This window comes from Cupressus sempervirens, chromosome 4, assembly GCF_028749045.1.
Source record: "Cupressus sempervirens isolate cs-2001-9-10 chromosome 4, ASM2874904v1, whole genome shotgun sequence".
In the NCBI taxonomy this organism is placed as follows: Eukaryota; Viridiplantae; Streptophyta; class Pinopsida; order Cupressales; family Cupressaceae; genus Cupressus; species Cupressus sempervirens.
Window position 1 is genome coordinate 351,592,324 of NC_143121.1, and position 20,251 is coordinate 351,612,574.

Below are 20,251 nucleotides of genomic sequence, written 5' to 3' on the forward strand. Positions count from 1 at the left end.
TTAATTAAATTTTTATTTAATTCCTTTGCCATCCCCTAGTTGATTAATTTAACTTATCATTTATAGTCCTCATTGATAAATCAAATAACCTATTATTTATCAATTAAATCCTATTTTTCTATCTAATTCCAAAATCCTCATTTATTAAATAAATCTATTTGATAAATAAAACCCTCAAAGCTAATAACCCCTAACCTATCCTAAATCCCCCTTTTTAGCCTAATCCACCCCATCCACCCATACTAACCAAGCTTAGCCACTAACTCACCCACCCTCATGAATGCCATCCACTTGCAAATCTCTAACATCCCTAATCTAATCCTAAACCCAAGCCTAATCCCCCCCAACCTTGTCACATTCCCTAAGTAAGCTTAAGACTTTCCTAAGCCAAGAAAAGTCAACAATCTCAAAATATTCCAACCACCCAACAATGAATGCTCTTACAAAAGCCATAAAGAATCCTACAAGTTCTTACAAGCCATAATGAAGGGTCTTTATGAAGATATTATCCCTTGAGCCACCTTTGTTGACTCATCCATCCCCTTTCCTCCATGCACTCACCTTGTGACATGTGTCCCTCCCTGATTGGTGCTAAACAAGCACAATCCATGTGCTCTCCTTTGAGTGCATCCTAGCCCTCCTTAAGCTTTCATCTTTCCTTGCATCTTAACCCTCCATCCCTCAAGCCCTTAGCCTATAAATTGAATCCTCTCCCAAGCCATTTCATCACAATATTGAAGCCAAAGTTATAATGCTAGTTTGAGAATCAAAAGCCATCAACCATACCCTTATAATGCTAATTTGAGAGCTCTCAAGCTACCAATTTGCCATTTCCATCTTCATTGAAGCTAATTTGAGAACATTGAGCATACATCCTACATCCACATAGTAGACTCATCCCTAAATCAAGTGACCATCCTCATTGGGAGAGCCATTCCATGGTTCATATTCTCATTTGAGGGTTTCATTTTGTCTCTCATTTATGTTATTGTTTTTTAGTTTGTAAATGCTTTTGATTTCTTAATTTAGTGTTTCTAACATACTAATATTTCTCATATACAGTAATAAGATCAGACTTGCTATTTTGGTGGACGTAGCCCAGGGATTGGATGAACCACGTTAAATCTTGGTGCCTTGTGTTCACTTCTATGTGATCTATTATTTTTTATTATTGGTTATATTTGCATGTAGTTTTTATTTCTGTCTGTGGTTTATCGTAACAAGTGGTATCAGAGCAAGGTTTTCTTTCAGTTATCCTCTGCAAGAAAGTCTCACAGTTAAGTGGGATCCCACGGTTGAGTGGGAGCGGTGGCAGATGAGGGTAAGCTAAGGGTTGACAGGTTTGATGGGCAGAACTTCCAGTTATGGAAGATGCAAATGGAAGACTATCTATATCAAAAGGATTTATGGAAGCCATTGGAAGGAAATGCCAAGAATCAGGGAACTATGTCAAAGGCTGAATGGGATCTTTTGGACAGAAAGGCACTTGAAAGAATTCGGTTATGCTTGGCACTATCAGTGGCATTTATTATTACAAAAGAAAAGACAACAAAAGATTTGATGAAAACCCTAGAAACACTATATGAAAAGCCCTCCACTTCAAACAAGGTATTTCTCATGAAGCATTTATTTAATATGAAAATGGTAGAAGGTGGATCTATTGCAAATCATTTAAATGAGTTTAATACTATTACTAGTAAGTTATCTTCTGTGGGTATCAATTTTGATGAAGAAATTAGGGCTCTTTTGATTTTGTGTTCTTTGCCTGAAAGCTGGAATGGCTTGTTAATGGTGGAGTAATTTTGTTCCTGGATCTAGTACCCTAAAATATGATGATGTGATCAGTGTTGTTTTGAGTGAGGAAACTCGTAGGAAATCCTCAGGTGGATCTACATCAGGAAGTGCTTTGAATGTACAAAGCAGGGGCAGAATGACTGAAAGATGAAGTAACTTTGGAAATCATGGGAAATCAAGAGGAAATTCAAAGGGAAGGAGGTCTCAATTGAGAGGACCAAATGATTGCTGGTACTATGGGAAACTAGGGCACAAAAAGAAAGATTGCTAGAATCGAAAGAAAAATGAAGGAGATAAATCAGATGGAGACAAGGAGGAAAATGTGGTAAGTAACAAATCTGAAGAGGATGCTTTTCTTCTGTCTTTAGAGAGTGTTGATCATTCATGGGTTTTAGATTCTGGTGCTTCATTTCATGCTACACCTCATAGAGGTTATTTAATATATTATGTCCAAGGGGATTTTGGGCTTGTTTATTTGGGGGATAATGAACCCTGTCAGATTGTTGGAAAGGGAAAAATTAAGATTAAGTTGCAGAATGGGAATCATTGGCTACTACATGAGGTAAGACTTGCTCTAAGGCTGAGTAGAAATTTAATTTCAGCTGGGCAACTCGGTGATGAGGGTTGTGTAGTCACTTTTAATGATAAAAATTGGAAGGTTTCAAAAGGTTCCCTTGTAGTAGAAAAAGGTGTGAAAGTAGGCACCTTATATCTTTGTACAGGTCATATTGTTCCTACTACTTTGATTGTTTCAGAGAAAAATGAATGTTCAGGAACAATTGCTATAGTTGAGCAGGGGGAACAAATAGCTGTTGTAGATTCTGATATAGCGCTATGGCACAATAGACTTGGGCACATGAGTGAGAAAGGTATGAAAGTACTTCATTCAAAGAAATTTTTACTAGGTCTGAAATGTGTTAATATGGATTTCTGTGAAAGTTGTGTGTATGGAAAACAAAAGAGAGTGAATTTTGTAAAGACTGGGAAGGAAAACAAAAAGGAGAAATTAGAGCTTGTGCATACAGATGTGTGGGGACAAACTCCGGTATCTTCCCTTGGTGGCTCTCATTATTATGTTACATTTATTGATGACACAACTAGAAATGTATGGGTTTATTTCCTTAGACATAAATTTGATGTATTTCAAACTTTTAAGAAATGGAAATGCTTGGTTGAAAATGAGACTGGTAAGAAATTAAAATGTCTCAGATTTGATAATGGTGGTGAGTATTGCAGTCATGAATTTGAAGATTATTGCTCCACTAATGGTATTCGTAGACAAAAAATTGTTTCAAGGACTCCATAGGAAAATGGAGTGGCTGAATGCATGAACAGGACTATAATGGAGCACACAAGGAGCATGAGGTTGCATGATGGGTTGCCCTTACACATGTGGGCAGAGGCTATCAATACTATAGTATATTTTATTAATAGAGGTCCCTCTACTCCTTTGGGCTATGGTATTCCAGGGGAAGCATGGACTGGTAAGAAGGTGAGTTATTCTTTTCTCAAGACCTTCGGTTGTGAAGCTTTTTCTCATATAGACTCTGAAAATAGAACCAAGCTAGAACCTAAATCAAAGAAATGTGTCTTTGTTGGATATGGCATTAATGAATTTGGTTATAGGCTTTGGAATTTTGAAAATCTTAAAATTGTTAGAAGTTGGGATGTCATATTCAATGAGAAAGTGTTGTATAAAGATCTGTTGCAGCAACATGAGAAGAAAGAAGATGATTATGTAGTGCTGGATGATACTCCAAAAGCTAATGTTCCAGCCATTCCTCATGATGTGAAACAACTGCAACAAAAAATACCAAAAATACTAGTGAAAGTTAGATGGTCAACGAGGCAAATTAGACCTCCACAAAGATTTTCTCCCTCATTGTATTCTATTTTACTTACTGATGCATGTGAACCTAAAAGTTATGATAAAGCTGTGCAGGTGGATACTAAGATTCAGTTGGAGTTTGCAATGCAAGATGAAATGGACTCTTTGCTAAAAAATAAAACATGGGATCTATGCAAGTTGCCTGCAGGTAAAAAGGCTTTACAGAATAAGTGGGTTTAGAAGTTTATAGAAGAGGAAGGAGGTAAGAAAAAATTTAAGGCCAGGTTAGTTGTAAAAGGATTTGCACAGAAAAAGGGAATTGATTTTGATGAGATATTTTCTCCTGTTGTTTAAATGACTTCTATTCATACTATTTTAAGTCTTGTGGCTACTGAAGATTTGCATTTAGAGCAGCTGGATGTTAAAACAACCTTTCTTCATGGTGATTTGGATGAAGAAATATATATGGCTCAGCCATAGGGTTTTGAGGTCAAAGGTAAGGAGAACTTAGTGTGCAAATTGAAGAAAAGTTTATATGGCTTGAAGCAAGCACCTCGGCAATGGTATCTAAAATTTGACAATTTTATGCATGAGCATGGATATAACATGTGTCATTCAGATTATTGTGTTTATTTTAAGAGGTTGGATGATGATAGCTACATTATTTTATCTTTATATGTTGATAATATGCTTATATCTGGGTCTAACATGGATCATATTAAGGGGCTAAAATGCCAGTTAGCACATGCATTTTCTATGAAGGATTTGGGGGAAGCGAAAAAAATTCTTGGTATGAAGATTTGCAGAGATAGGAAGAATAGAACATTGACGCTATCTCAAGCTTATTATGTTGAGAAGGTGTTGCAATGTTTCTCTATGGAGAATGCTAAAGCTGTCAGCACACCTTTACCTGGTCATTTGAAATTGACTAAGGAGATGTGTCCCAAGACATGGGAAGAGGAGGATAAGATGTCTAAGGCACCCTATGCTTCAACTGTAGGAAGCTTGATGTATGTTATGGTATGCACTAGGCTAGATATTGCACATGCACTGGGAGTTGTTAGGAAGTGTATGAGTCATCAAAGATTTGAGCATTGGAATGTTGTCAAGTGGATTTTCAGATATTTGAGAGGAACATCCAATAAGTGTTTACACTTTGGGGGCTCTACTACTGATTTACAGGGCTATGTTGACTCAGATTTGGCTAGGGATATTGATACTAGGTGAAATCATATGGGTTATGTCTTTACTATTGGTGGGGCAGCCATGAGCTAGGTTTCTAGGTTACAGAAGATTAATGCTCTATCCACTATAGAGGCAGAGTATGTTGCTTCTATAGAGGCAGCCAAGGAGATGATATGGCTTCAGTTCTTCTTTGAAGAATTGGGACATCCTTAGAAGGATAATTATTTGTTCACCGATAGTCAAAGTTCCATTCATCTTGCAAAGAATTCATCTCTGCATTCTAAGACCAAACACATATAGTTGTGGTACCATTTCATTTAGTTAGTTTTGGAGGATGGACAGTTAAAGCTAGAGAAGATACATACCAATGACAATCCAGCAGGTATGTTGACAAAGGTTGTAACACGGGAGAAGCTGAACTCCTCTTCAACTTCGGTTGGTCTTTTAGACTGAACATGAACAAAAGAACAACAGAGTCTAGGGTGGTTTGATCTAGTGGGAGCCCCATTTGGTAGTGGTATTGGTATAGGATCAGTCCCCAAGTGGGAGATTGTTGTTTAGTGTAGAGCCTGATCAGTCCCCAAGTGGGAGATTGTTACATTATGGTGATTGATCAGGAAAGTATTGTATATACTTCATAAATAATGGGGTTGCCCCGGAAAAATTTTTTGGGCCGTGGCCGACATGGTAGCCGACATATTATGGCCAACATATGGCTGACATTTTATAACCCTAAGCAATTTAATACTTGTATAAAAGGTTTTAGGGTTGGGTATTTGTTTTTATTATGTTATGATGTTGTGATGCGAAATTGGTTCTTGCAGCGGTATTGAGCTGTAAGGGATTACAGATTGTAATCAGGTTGTAATCACTGGATTGTAATAAGATTGAACTTGTTGTTTTGGTGGACGTAGCCCATGGATTGGGTGAACCACGTTAAATCTTGGTGCCTTGTGTTCATTTTTGTGTGATCTATTATTTTTTGTTATTGGTTATATTTGCATGTAGTTTTTATTCTTGTCTTTGGTTTGTCCTAACACATTATAAGTAGGCATTGTTAAACAGGTGATGTAATAATAACTTGGTATACATCCAAGATTGGTAACCTTGAAATATCCACTTTGACAACCATATTTTATCAAATTATATTTGCCCAAGATAGTTATAGCCAAATGTATCAAGTCTACCCTTCTTTTATCTAAACTATTATTTTTATCTGAAGCTTTATAAGATAGACCATATAGAATTAGATTTCAAAGAATTCAAATGTAAAGATAAGTGTATCCCAACCATGTGCATACCTCCCTTGTGTTTTTTACTCTACCCAAAACAATTCTTGTGTTTAATTGATCTACTATTTTGAGATAATTAGATCTCAATTGGTAATTGTTGATTCATAAGTGATCGATAATATTGCAACTCAGTGTGATCTATTATTATTATTCCTTCATGATGGAAATTTTACTATGGCCTTCCATCTTGACAGAGAACCTAAATGTCTAAGGGACTAAGCCCAGTCCACATAGCTATTAATGTGTGTTTTATGACCCACCAAATAGTAGAACAAAATACCGAAATATCTTATCCTCTCTTGAATAAAGTCTTGTGTATGCTAAGATTGCTCGAAGATCATATGATGACTTCAAGGTTCCTTTAATGTTAGGTCTTGACTGTAGATAAGATAGGTGGTTGATGTGATTTTCTAATGATCACAAGGGGCCTTACATGTTTATTCATATTTTTTTAAGCCATACTAGATATGGGAGCTATCTTAAGGTTTTGCAATGAAGTACTCTTTTGGAGTTTTCATAAAATATGCAAAAATTTAATAAGATAGGGTTCAGGAATTCTATTTTAATCCTAAGGGTAGTGATAACAACAAGTAGTACTCTAGTGGACAAATTCCTCAATTTACCAAATTCCTCTTTGCCAACTTATACTACAACTAAGCGTGAACTGGTGCAATTTTCAAGGGTTATGCCAAAGATTTTCACATCACCAAATACACCATCATAAAGAACAATGTATATGAATGATTGAATTTAAGAATATGCATGAAAGGGGTTGAGGCTAACTTTGCATGATGAGTTAGAATCACTAAAATGTCAAAAGTATTAACCAAAGAAATTCATCAATACGCCATCATATTCTTCATTCTAATCACCACACATTAACTAGGCTAACCTTAATCTAATTGAAAATTTTTAAGAGAATAAGGAAGAACTAAGACACATCAAGTATTGACCAAGATCTGATGAAAAATTTATTATCTCAGTAGCTCATAGCAACAATCTCATAAAAATCTCCATTTACAAATGAGAAATGAGGCCTTTATATAGGTCTTTGATAACAATAGGTGGCTAAGATGATCACAATAATTGATGGGAAAAATTGTGCCACATAAGCCCTAATTAGGGTTAGGGCAAAGGAAATGAATCTACATTAATGTAACAAGGAATTAACTACTAAAGTGGGTAATAAATGCCAACTATGCATGCTCATTTAGGAAGGAGTGGGGTGTAATAAATGAGCCCTAAGAACACCCACTATGTATTAAATGCATTTATCCCTAATTTCCTCACCTAAAGGAGTGAAATCAATCTAAAACTATTTCCAACTCCTCTATACTAATGCTTGGTGTAGATTCTTGCTTGAATTCTAGAGCTGCAATTGCTCTTTTTGCTTTTCCTTAGCTTTCATGCCAATCTGGTAGTAAGTCCTTAGTAGTGTGCATTGTATTCGAGAAGATGGAGAACTTCTAAAAAAAAATTCTTTCATAGAAATTTAGTTGAAAGAATTACTTTTAGATTATCAGTTGTCATTTCTTCTTCCACTAATCTCTGCGATAACAAGGATGCAACTATTTTGGATATTCCTTGCCTGATGTTGTCAACAATCTTCTTCCATCAAGTGGATTCTCTAGTGAAGCTCTCAAAAGTTTCCTTAGCTATGGTCACTACACTGTACCATCAAATAAAATCATATACATCTCCCTCGCTGATAACTTGACCATCAATCAATTCTTCGTTAGGGGTCTCCATCAAATTCTGAATGTTGGCAATCACCTCTTCTTGGTACATATGCTCATCCACCCATTATGCCTCCATGCATTAGATCTTGGATAATGTAGCTAATTTCCTATTGTGCATTTTCAATAATTCTTCTACATCTTTGAAGGCTAGCTCTTGGATTCCTTTGATCCAATCTTTTGCACCTTGAGAAGTCTGCTTAATTCTATCAATATCATCTACCCCCTCAATGGAAACACTTGTTGGAGGGACAAATGATGGACCTTCCTCTCTTACTGGATGAGGCAAGTTATTAATGTACTAACATAAGGCCCTAATTTATCTTTTCTATTTTTCATACCCTTCTTCCACTTTCTTCAGCCTATCCTTCAAAGCCTATGTACAGTCATTAAATTCTTCTAATATTTGCTCTTGGGAGGCCTGACCAAGATTTATTTTTGTAACATAATATTCATCTGGAGAAATCTAATTTTTACCTTGGTCAACTGTGGGAGTTGTAATCTACAAGATTCTAGATGTTGATTCTCCTTTGATGAATTTAGTATATCTTCTTGCTTTCCCTTCTTCTTTCGATCAGTCCACAATTTCTTGTAATTCAATTGCTAGATCAGCCTCCCTTTGTTGATGCAATTGAATTCATTTCCTCAACCAAGAAGGAATGGGTATACTTTGGTCTACCAAAATCACCAATTAATCTTTCTTTTGGACTACCCAAATGTTAATCTCCTCTTCACCTCTTGGACTATCCACTGTAACCTTAGGAACTATGGCTTCAACATTTGGAGGATGTATTTCTTCTACTAGTGTTTCTTTCTCTAGTGGACTATCTTCATCATTAATCATTTCCTTCTCTAATATTTTATGGAGACTTTCCTCTGTAGCGATATCTTGATCTCTTCCTTTTTCTTGCATGGACTTTTCATAGGCATTTATACTTAGTCTATCATGAATTGGCCTATCTTAATTTTCCTTGCTCAAATCTCCTTATACTTGTCCATGTATCTTGCCTTTCAAATGTTTCTATCTCTTGAACAATTGGAGTGTGACTCAAAGAAGAGGGAGCATTTCAATGTTTATGCTTCTTATTTTGAGGTTCCTAGATGACTTCCTCAATCCCAGGACACTTTTCTTGAGGTACCTCCTTCCCTTTCTTAGTTCCTACATCCTTAGATGGAGTTCCTCTTTCCTAAATAGTCCCCTTAGATATTTATCCTATTCTTTCATCCCTAAGTGGTCTATGACCAACCAACCCATATGTGAATCCATTAGCTGGTGTAGCTAATTTTTCAAGCTTGCGCTCAATCCACCACTTTGTAAAATCTATGACTAGCTTTGAAAGAGCTTCTAGATTTGTAACTTCTTTCCTCTTCCAATCATATGGTTGAGCTATCATTTTTGGATTGAATCCCTTTTGCATCACGTTTGGATCCTCCTCCATTTGATTAAGAATCCTGAATATGTCGCATGTTTTGATAATTTTCAATGGTAATCTTGAATGCATCTTCTTTCTAATCCCATTCTTATCTGCTGCATTTGCCCAAAAGTCTTCAAGGTGAAACTTGTGTTGGTACTTTGATCCTCCTATTGATGAGATCTTGTTGTAAGGATCAAAATCATTGCTTTTCAGATAAAGCAGAAGATGAAAGAAGTGGAGCTCATCTAATGATCTCTCTATAGCCTTTAGACATGGACATACCTCAATTTTCCCTTCTCTTATGGAAATTGGGAACTATAATACCAACTTTTTCTTTCCTTTTTGAATCTTCTCATGTAAGTTGTTGAGTATGCTCTAACAAGACCATCTTGTCCATTGGGTACCTGGAAGTTTGTGTGGCTCCATGAAGAATCGTTGAACTTCAATGTATGAAAATGTGGGAAACTGAATGAACCAGGTGCCATATTCTTTGACCAACTTCATTGCACTCACTGACAATCTTATATGTAGCCTATTTTGTAGTATTCTTACTATGCGCATGGCAAGTATATCATTAGCCCTCATGTCATCATCCTTTGAATATAAATCCAATTGTCGGTAGCATTCATGGACTTTGGGGTGTTGGGTTTCACTTCCAATTAGTCCTTTGCATCATAGTCCATCATAATTTATCCTCTGTACTAGCATGTAGATGGCATACAATCTCATGTAAAATTTCCTTGTATGCTCTAGATTCATCAACTATTCATTCAAATTATCACTTATGAGCCCAGCCGAATCTATTTTATCACCTTCCTCCACACCTTCTCGAAAAAATACCACATCCAAGATTCATATCTATAAGAATGAGGCATGCCAAATATACAACTCAACATCATGATCATGTCACTATATTCCTTCTGCAAGTCAAACCATACTATTTCCTTAGGAATCTTGGAATGATGCGATCTTTTCTTTTTCAACTAGCTTTAGTTGATTATTTCATCATAGAAATGGACTCAAGAGGTGTAGATTCTCAACGTTTGCTCCTATGTTTTTGTGATCATCCTTGGGTGAAAAGGAATTTCAAATGTTTCAAAAATGGATGCCAAAGACAAATTTGCTAAAATATTTCATTCAGAATCCCTGATGGTTCTATCCCTAGCACTGCAGTGTTTGGTACATTCCATAATTAACTCTGGCTGCTGAAAAGAAGGAGGGAAACTAGCCACAACAATAATTACACTTCTCACAATTCTTGTGGCTAGATGTGTTGGGTGATGGTCATTCTATCCAAGCATCCTCCGGTTAAATCTTTCAAATCGAGACTGGCGAGGCTTGTATCTCCTATTTCTTCCCACTTTGAGACAATTTTGGATTTAGGATAGAATCCTCTCCTTTCATTCTATATCAAATTTCCACACATTTTTCTTATTCCCCTGGGTTCTACCATTCTCCATTCCTGCAAAATAGAAAATGAGCACACATAAGACTATGCAAAGAAAGTATAAAAAACATATACAACTTGTCCATAAGATAAAGATTTTTGATTTTTCCAAAATTTCCATACTCCTCTTGAGATTCAACTTTCAATATTCCACAACTCACTGAAAAAAGTTCCTTTATGATAGGATTCAAAATCCTCTATCACAAATTTCTAGAAAACTCCTCAATGATTTCAAAAGTTTCCCCAAAAATCTTCTTTCCGAACTCCTTGAATTTCATTCCTATTCTCAATTTTCTCTTCAAATTTCTATGTAAGAAGGAATGAATGAGAAGGTTTCTTATATAAATAATCGCTTAAAAATAGATGTCTTTAAATCTGTAGGCTAAAATTGGGTAGTTCCTTTACTTAGCCATCAAGGTTTCCATCTTTTGTGCCACTTGTTGCTTTTTACTATTTGTTCCAAAAGTTTCTATTATTGATGCTTTTAGCTTCAAGATGAAACTAAGTATTCCTTTGTCCCATTTTGAATTTTGAATTTTTTATGAATTAAATATCAATTAAAATCAATATTTAATTAATTTCCATGTTTTAATGAAAAAATCAAATTTCTTTCCAACTTTTCTCTTATATTTATATTTTGGATTATTATTTAAACAATTAAATTAAATATTAGTAAAACTAATATTTAATTTTTTATGTAAATCCAAAAAAAAAATCTCTTTGAAAGAAAATCATTTAAATTTTTTTTTTTGAATCCAACTTTTCCATCCATGAAGAATTTTTTATTCTTTTTGCTTGTTGTTTTTTTCAATCGATTTTCTCTTCAAATTTGGGATTTTTCTCAAATTTCCCAATATTTCAACTTTTCATGATTTTTTCTACTTTTGAGATTTTTTCCTCAAGAATTTCAAATTTTCGTGAGATTTTGGATTCCAAAATTTTTTCCTTCCCTTTGGAATTTTTTATTGGGACATCTTGGATTTTCACACTTTCCATGTTTAATAATTTTTCACATTTTTCAATTTTTTGAATTTTTGGAAACTTGGGTATTTTATTATTTATTTGAATTTTAGAATTGTTTCAAGTTTTCCAAATTTCAATGACTTCCCTGACACCTTTCTCACCCTTTGGATTTGAGTTCATCAAGGATTGCACTCCAAAAAAAAAAAAAAAATAGAGAGCAGAATCTTCCAAACTCACATCAATTTTATCCATGTTTTAATAAATAAATAAAAAATTGCCATTATGTGGAAAGTACACTTAAAAAAAGGTGTCTGTAATAGTTTAAAAGTATTCATGGATTGAATTTCGATGGGAAACTTTCCACAGCCAACTTAATTATGCCCTCCACAATTTGTGAGTGAGGTTTTTTCATAATGAAGGATTTTGTCCTTCTCAAAACATTCCTCATCATCACATAAAAATATTCCAAGCTATGAGGAAAGTGCATTTTTTAGGTGGTCAGGGATTTTGGATTTGACCATTCCTTGGGTGAGGTTGACTTGTGCTCCACCAAATAGGGAAATCTACGGTGGAGGCTTAGTTCAAAAAAAAAAAAATGAGGTGGTCCCAAGCATGGGCGATGGTTTCTCTTGGTCACAACATTTGGCAACTCCATGGGTGAAATTTTACAAACATTTAAAGGATAAAACTTAATTCAAACTTAGAATCTCTGGCTTCTCAATCTTATGTTACCAATAAGAGAGAAAAAAAGCTCAAAAGGGGAGAAGAATCATACATTAGATCGAAACACATTTACCCTGCGACAACCTAAGTGTGTACAATATGTATTAATTCTAGCTCAACAAGACCATTCAAAAATCATAGGATTGATCATGAAAAGTTATTATTTCCTCTTGACTTCAAAAGCATCCTGGACACTACCTTGCTATCAGTCATGAGTCCATAGCCCCAACGGAGTTATTGTTGTAAAACCAATGGAGATTGCTCCAGTTTCGAAAAATTATTATTTCGAACACCTATGGAGATTTCCATGTACCCCCAAAGCCAATCTTATTATTTCATCTCTGTTTTTTCTCTTTTATATTCCTTTTGAATTGGTATTTCATTTCCTTTTTCTCTTGGCTTGTAAGCAGTGAAGCTTACCATGGGTTTAGGAGTTACAGTGGTGCTAAAGCAAGATTTTAAAATTTTCACAAGTCCTGATTTTTCCCAAAGAAACATAAATGGACTTAGAGAAATAGTTAAGAGTGTAAAATATGTGGCAACCTCAGCGTTTAAATGTCAAGACACAATGTATGATTAACCTTCCAAGTCAAATATGTTTTCCAACCCAATGAAAATATATGAAGGATGACCAAGATTCTAATGCTCTTCATAATAGTCATCCAAGAAATGAAGTAAATAAAACTTAGTGAAATCTTCATATGAAGTAACTGAATCACTACACCACTCCACTTCATAAGGAGATTCTCATAGCTATGAGCTACCTAGAAAAAGCCAAAACTGAAGCCAAAAACAAAAGAAAAGCAAAGAGAAAACCAAACCACCTAAGGAAGACAACTCAAGAAAAATGAAAACCCAACAAACAAGGAAAAGAAACCTAAACTAAGAAAAGTCAAAACTCCTGAGTAGGAGAGGGGAGACAAACCAAAACCCCCATCTAACTAAAAGGAAAGCAAAAAAAACACACCACAAATGAGAACCTAAACTAACTATGTGCAAGTTAGGCTTCACAAAGAAAACCTAAGGGTAGAAATAATGCTTGAGGAATTTCCCATTAACGGGAAATTGGACTTCCTTTCCTATTAGAGTCTTAAGCTTGAATGCATTATCTCCCAAAATTTTAGAAATTTGATAAGGACCTTTCCATAGATTGTCAAACTTGTCATGTCCACCTTTCTTTTCGTGTGCCTTATCCCAACAAAGTACTAGATTTGACATTCAAAATTCTTTAACCTTTTCCATTTTGTCGAACCATCTCTTGACAACTCCTTGATGTTTAGCAAACTTTTCCAATGCTTCATCTCTCTTTTACTCCAAGTGTAATAATTGAGTCAAATGTGTCTACACTCTATCTTCTCCTTCCATAAAATCTCGCATAAATTGTAATGTTGGAATCCTCAATTAGATAGGAAAAATTGGATCTTGCCCATAGACCAATGATATGGAGATGTCCCCAAAGAACTCTTTATTATGATCCTATTTTTCCAAAGTGTGAATCTCAACTATGTATGTCAATCTCTAGGATTATTGTCTAATAACTTTTTCATTGCACTCAATAGATTTTTGTTTTTTGATTCTACCAATCCATTCCCTTGTGGATAGTGATTTGATGAAAAGTTCAGTGTGATCCCAGAGTCAAATGTCCAGTTTGAGAACTTGAAGGATCTAAATGCTGGTCCATTATCACATACAAATGCATGGGGATATCCAAACCTTGTAATGATATTTTCTTCTAGAAATTTGATAACAACCTTTTTGTGCAATTTTTTAGCAATTGAGCCTTAGTCCATCTAGTGCAATAGTCTATAGTAGTCAGGATATACTGATGGTGTCTTGAAGATGGCCAATTGATGGGACCAATGAAATCCAATCCCCACTTTGCGAATGGTTTTACTTCAATAACATGTTGTAGTGACATAGCAGGATTTATTTCATGTGTCATAGCTATCTAACATCTGTGACAAGTCTTCACATGTTCATAAGTATCTTTAAACAATGTTGGCCAATAGTAACCTACTCTTGATATTTGATAAGCCATAGCCAAACCACTTCCATGACTAGTTCCAAGTTTACTTTGAAAATGCTCAATGATGTGTCTGGCATCTTCCTTTCAAAAAAATCTTAAATAAACCACATCATGGTTCTTTCTATATACCATAGATCCTTGAAGCATAAAATTTTGACTCTTCATTCTTAATGAACGTTTTTGAATGGAATTCAAGTGTGATGGAAACTTATGGTTCAACAACTAATGAACAATATCATCATACTTTTCATCTAGGGATACTTCTTCTAACACACATACTTGTTGTACTAACCCAGGACCTACTGTAGATAGGGTTTGAGCTAGAGCTTGTCTTCACACCAACTTCATTGGTTGTATCTCCATGTCATATTCTTGAATAATTTTCATCCACTTTCCTCTTCTTTCTCCCAACTCATTTTGCATTAGCAAAGTCTTCACTGCTGCATCAGGAACTATTGCATGAAGCATGCTTCTTAGGATGTAATGTTAAAATTTCTTTATTGCCTTTACCAAAGTGTAAGCTTTTTTTTCAACATTTGGGTATCTCAATTTTGCGTCTTTCAAGGGTGAAAGTCATGAATGAAATAGGATGTTCATCCTGATCATCTGCCTTCTAGGTAAGGATAGCTACACAGGTATGTTCTGAGGCAAAGGAATACATACAAAAAAGCTTGGTGTAGTCTGGACTCAACAAAATAGGAGCATCCACTATTACTTGCTTGATTTCTTTGAATCCCTTTCTTGTTGTAAGTGTCCAATCTATCCTTGATCCTTTATTCAACATGTCATTTAATGGCCTTACGATATCTAAAAATCTAGTTATGAACTTCCTTATGGAGTTAATTTTCCCAAAGAATGACTTTAATTCTTTCTAACTAGCTGGAAATCCTATCTTTGATATTGCTTTGATGCGCTCATGATCAATTGAGATTTCTTGTTCCAATATTACATGTCCTAATGATTTCCTCTCAGTGACACCAAACATGCATTTGTTTGGATTCAAGGAAATCCCATATCTGCTACATCTTTGAAATATTCTCTTCAAATCACTGACGTAATCCTCCCTACATCGAGAGAACACCGTGAGATCATCCATGTATATGATGAAGCACTTCTTTACCAAATCTCTGAAAGCATAATCCATGGCCCTTTGAAAAGTGATTCCTACATTGATCAAACTGAAAGGCATTCCTCTGTAAGCAAATGTAACCCATTTAGTTGTGAATGTAGTCTTTAGTCTATCTTCTTCTTCTACCATCACTTGATTATATCCAGAATAACCATCTAAAAATGACATCATTTGAGAACCATTAACAACTTGTATCACTTCATCTAATGATGGCACTAGATAATTATCCTTCTCTAAAGCTCTGTTGAGATTTCTAAAATCCCCGTACAACCTTATCTCTCCATTCTTCCTTCTGACAGGGACAAGGTTGGTGACCCACTTTGAGTGTCGAACTGGGAATATAATTCTTCCTGACAATAACTTCTTCACTTCTTGGTGTATAGTGGTTCTAACAATGGATTTATTGGTCTTTTCCTTTGTCTAAATGACTTGCTATTTGGCTTGAATGGAATAGTATGTGTGATGAGAGATGTATCATATGTCTTTAGATCTTCATATCCTCAAGCGATCGCATTAGGGAATTCCTTCATAAGCTTTAATATTTCTTCCTTTTTTGTGGGAGTAAAAACATTCACAATAAATACATTTTTGACATTTTCTCTTGTTCCTAAGTTTGCCTTATCACATTCCCCTCTTTTGGTACCTTGGTACTTGAGGGAACTTAGTCTATCTACATCAAAAATTCTCTCTAGTTCAATAATTCCTTTTGGAATGGTATTTCTCCTTAAATTCAAAATCTCATCAATTTCAAATTGAGCTTGTTGTTTTTCTCCTTCATCTATGACTTGTGCTTCAAATACCTTTGAGCTTGTTAGAAAATTGAGGATATGCTTATCATCTTCAAACACTTGAAAATTTGTGATGTTGTTAGGAATTGATGGCAGTGAAGTCATCTCAACTATGAATTTCTTCACACAATCCATGACTAATGGTTCCAATGAACTTGTAGATTGAGCCAAAGAGTTTGCTACTGGATTGCTTGTTCAACTTATCCTTTTAATATTTAATGCATCAAAGCTTTTGATTAGGTCCCAAACTCTATTGTGATAATGACCCAATATTTTATTGTGGCATGTATATTTATTGCGTACCTATCCAATGACTATGTTTAAATCTCCACATACATGTAGGATTTTTGCACCCTTTCGAATAGAAAGGAGCAATCCAATGACTAATGATTCATACTCAACCACATTGTTAGTACATGGGAATTGCAACCTATGTGCTGATAAATAAGTTTCTCCAATTGGGCTAATGAGTTCAACACTAGCTCCACTACCTTTCTTTGATTTGGATCCATCAAAGGATAGGGTCCATACTTGATCATTTTCATATTTTATGGGTAGTTTTAGATTTGAATCCTTGGATTCTTTATGATGTTGTTCTTGTCCTATTTCACCCTCCCAAATTCTTTCCTGCTGTGGCTCTAAATTTTTTGTACAGGATGAGTTTACTTTGGCCACATTTTTTGCTATCCATTCTTGTGGAACCATTTTGGATACTTGTGCAAATGCATCTTTGCAGATGGTGCATGATATCTCAGAATGAAATGTATTATGTATTCTACACTAGTTGGGTAACAAAATTTTTTGAATGGATGCATATTTTCCTAATTCAACTTCCTAATTAATGCTTTTTAGGAAAAAATTCCTAAAATTATCAAACATTCCTTCATTCAGTGATGGTTTTGAATCATCCATAATAGGTACCATAGTGAAAGTTGGAGTCAGATCAGGACATCCCCCTTGATTGTAACCTTGCAACATTAGAACCTCTCTATTCTTGGGAACATATGATCCCAAAGTGGTTTCCATGAATAAGATCTCAATATGTTTTCCATAATCAGTGATCAACAATCAGAGCCTTGGAGTGCTCTCTATCCTTATCTGATTGGGAATTCCTTTCCATGGAAGCCACATGTGTGAAAAGTCTATTGCAATATAACCATTCAATTTCCTTGCCCAATCTCTATTGAGAAGCATAGCATATCGCTTGGGAATATCCACAACAGATATTTCAATACAAGCTTGAATACATGAATCAAAGGCTAATTGGATGTGAATATTATTCAACTCTCCCAAGAATGGAACCTCGATTTTATCCAATTATGTAACCTTCTTGTCAGTCTAAAGTGGAATCAATCCCAACTTTCTACATATGTCCAAAGGCATCACATTTCTTGATGCACTAGAATCAATTAAATAATTACGTAAGATTTTCTCAAAAACTCTAACATATACTTGGAAAGGTGTAAGTTCATCTTTTCCTTGATAAAAAAATATTGGCTTCTACACTTTTGAATCAAATGCCCCATTGTTATGTATACAATTTCTCCCATTTTTTGTTGTTACAAAACTTTCTATTGTAGGAAAATTATCTCTCATTATTTTTGGTGGTCGATTTTTTGGGTATATTTGTCCATTTGATGTAACCTTCTGATCATCCTAAGAGTTTCGTACCATTACAATGAAATTTGAACAATTATGAGAAAGGTTATATGCATATGGCGATACATCATCTACAACATTGGTGCTTTGGGCAAGATTGTATAGTTGGACATTGGATAACCCTCTTGGAAGATGTGATACATTTTGAGAAACAATCTTCGTGGGGGTGTCATTGAAACTTCCCAACAATGTATCTCTAATTTCTAAAATTTTCATCAATTCATACAATGCAAGACTCACTTTAATTTTCTTGAATTCCTCTAATACATAAGAACTCAATCTCCTCAATTCCTGTCCAAGAGGACTTCCTTTCTATTTTTATCCTAGATTTCCACATTTCCTTTGTTCTCGTTGTTAAGTGGAAGATTGAAGATTAGTCTTTCCCTTCTCACTTTATGAAGAATTTATCATGGAAGATTGATCTCTATCTCCTTGAGAGTTCATGAGTTGTCAATACTCAGGTGAGTCTTTGAGAGGCTCAAGATTATTGTTCACATTGGGATGCAAAGGAGTTGAAAAGTTATTTGGAGGAATTGATGATGTTAATGGCTTGTGATTCCTATAATTCCTTTGATATGTCTTTATTGGAGCATTACCAGATGTTTGTTAAAAATCTTGCACTTCACTTGTCCCTTCTACCAAGACACCATTGTATAGAGGAGGGCACAAAAATCCATCCTTGTGTAGTGATTCATTTGGGGATACTGGTGGAGATTGATTTTCTAGTGGAACTTGATAACATGGCATCTCTATGGGACCATTTTTTGGAGCTGGTGGGAATTTTTGATTAGCTTGTATTGGCATGTAATCCTGAGAATCAAGAGGAGGAAATTTAAAATCATCAAAGACCAATGCTTGATCATATCTTGGTGTGGGCACTATCTCATATCCCATAGGAAGAAGATTCTCAGATGCGATAGTGTTCCTCACTTCTTCCTTAAAAATATATGCTGCTCTTTGAAATTTGTGACACTGTAATACATAATGTTGACTAGTCTCATGTAATCTATACCATCTAGATAGTGTAGCTTCTACTAAGAAAACTTTATCAGCTAGGCGATTCTCAGATGGAGGGTTGTCCAATGGTGATGGTATGCCCCCATTATTTGGATTAGTGTTCCATGATCTTCTTTGATGACCTTGGTTATTTTTATGATATCCTTGATTACCTTCATTGAATCCTTGATTGTGTCCTTGATTACTATCATGATGTGGAGGGGGATTCCCTTGATAACCTCAGTTGCTAACTTGATATGACTGATAATTCCTCAATGCATTTTGCAACTAATTATTCTTATTTCTAAGGTAAGTGACCTTAGTGGACAACTTTTTCACTTGTTCAATCAAATCTCTCATTTCATCTTTTTCCTCTTGGGTCCTTGTAGAATTTGTCATGTTCTGGAGATAAATTGGTTGCGTGGGAATTGCTTATGACATAGGTGCTCTAGGATGCAACACCAACTGGTTTGGAAGGGTAGGAATTAGATTGATAGTCAGAGCATAATTCAAAGCTCCTTGATTTAATGTATTAGCATTTCCAAAATAGTTGAGTGCTCCTTTTGTAGTTGCAAGTGATTGTAAACTAACTTTCTCTACCTCAACATATGCTTGAATCAAACTTGTAGGAGCTAGATGAGTTTTTTGAACAAACATAGATGTCAAATAGTCCAGGGCTGCATAATAGTTAGGTCATGCTACATCATCTCCTATGTGATATGGATAGTGCAATCTTGAATAAGCCCTTTGAAATTGGTTATTGAAAGCACCAATTGGTTCACGTTCTTGTCTCCTTATCTCGATAAACTACCTATATAATTCTACAAGGGTGCTAGGCAATATGAACTTCCCAAGAAATGCATCCTTCAATTGTTGCCAAGTCTATATTGAATTTGAATGTTTATTAATACACTAGTAAAATGATTCCTTGCCCAATGAATAAGGGAATAGTCTACATGCAACATCCTCATCTTGCAAAAATCTATACTGGAGGACATCCTCAAAAATATTAATGTGCTAATCAGTAGTGTAGTTCACATCATTCACATAGAATTTAGAACAATAGTGTTTAGGATTCTTTGGCATATTTTTGTATTTGGAAAATGTTGCAAGGGGTGATGCATTTTGTGGATGCCATTGCTAGAACTTTTTGTTGGATAGTTGTAGGTGAAACAACTTGTATAGGTATTTGCGCAAATAATTTTTGAATTTGTGTAGGTCTTGGTGGAACTCCTTCTTGGCTTGATTGTTGTACTTGATGTTGAGGTGG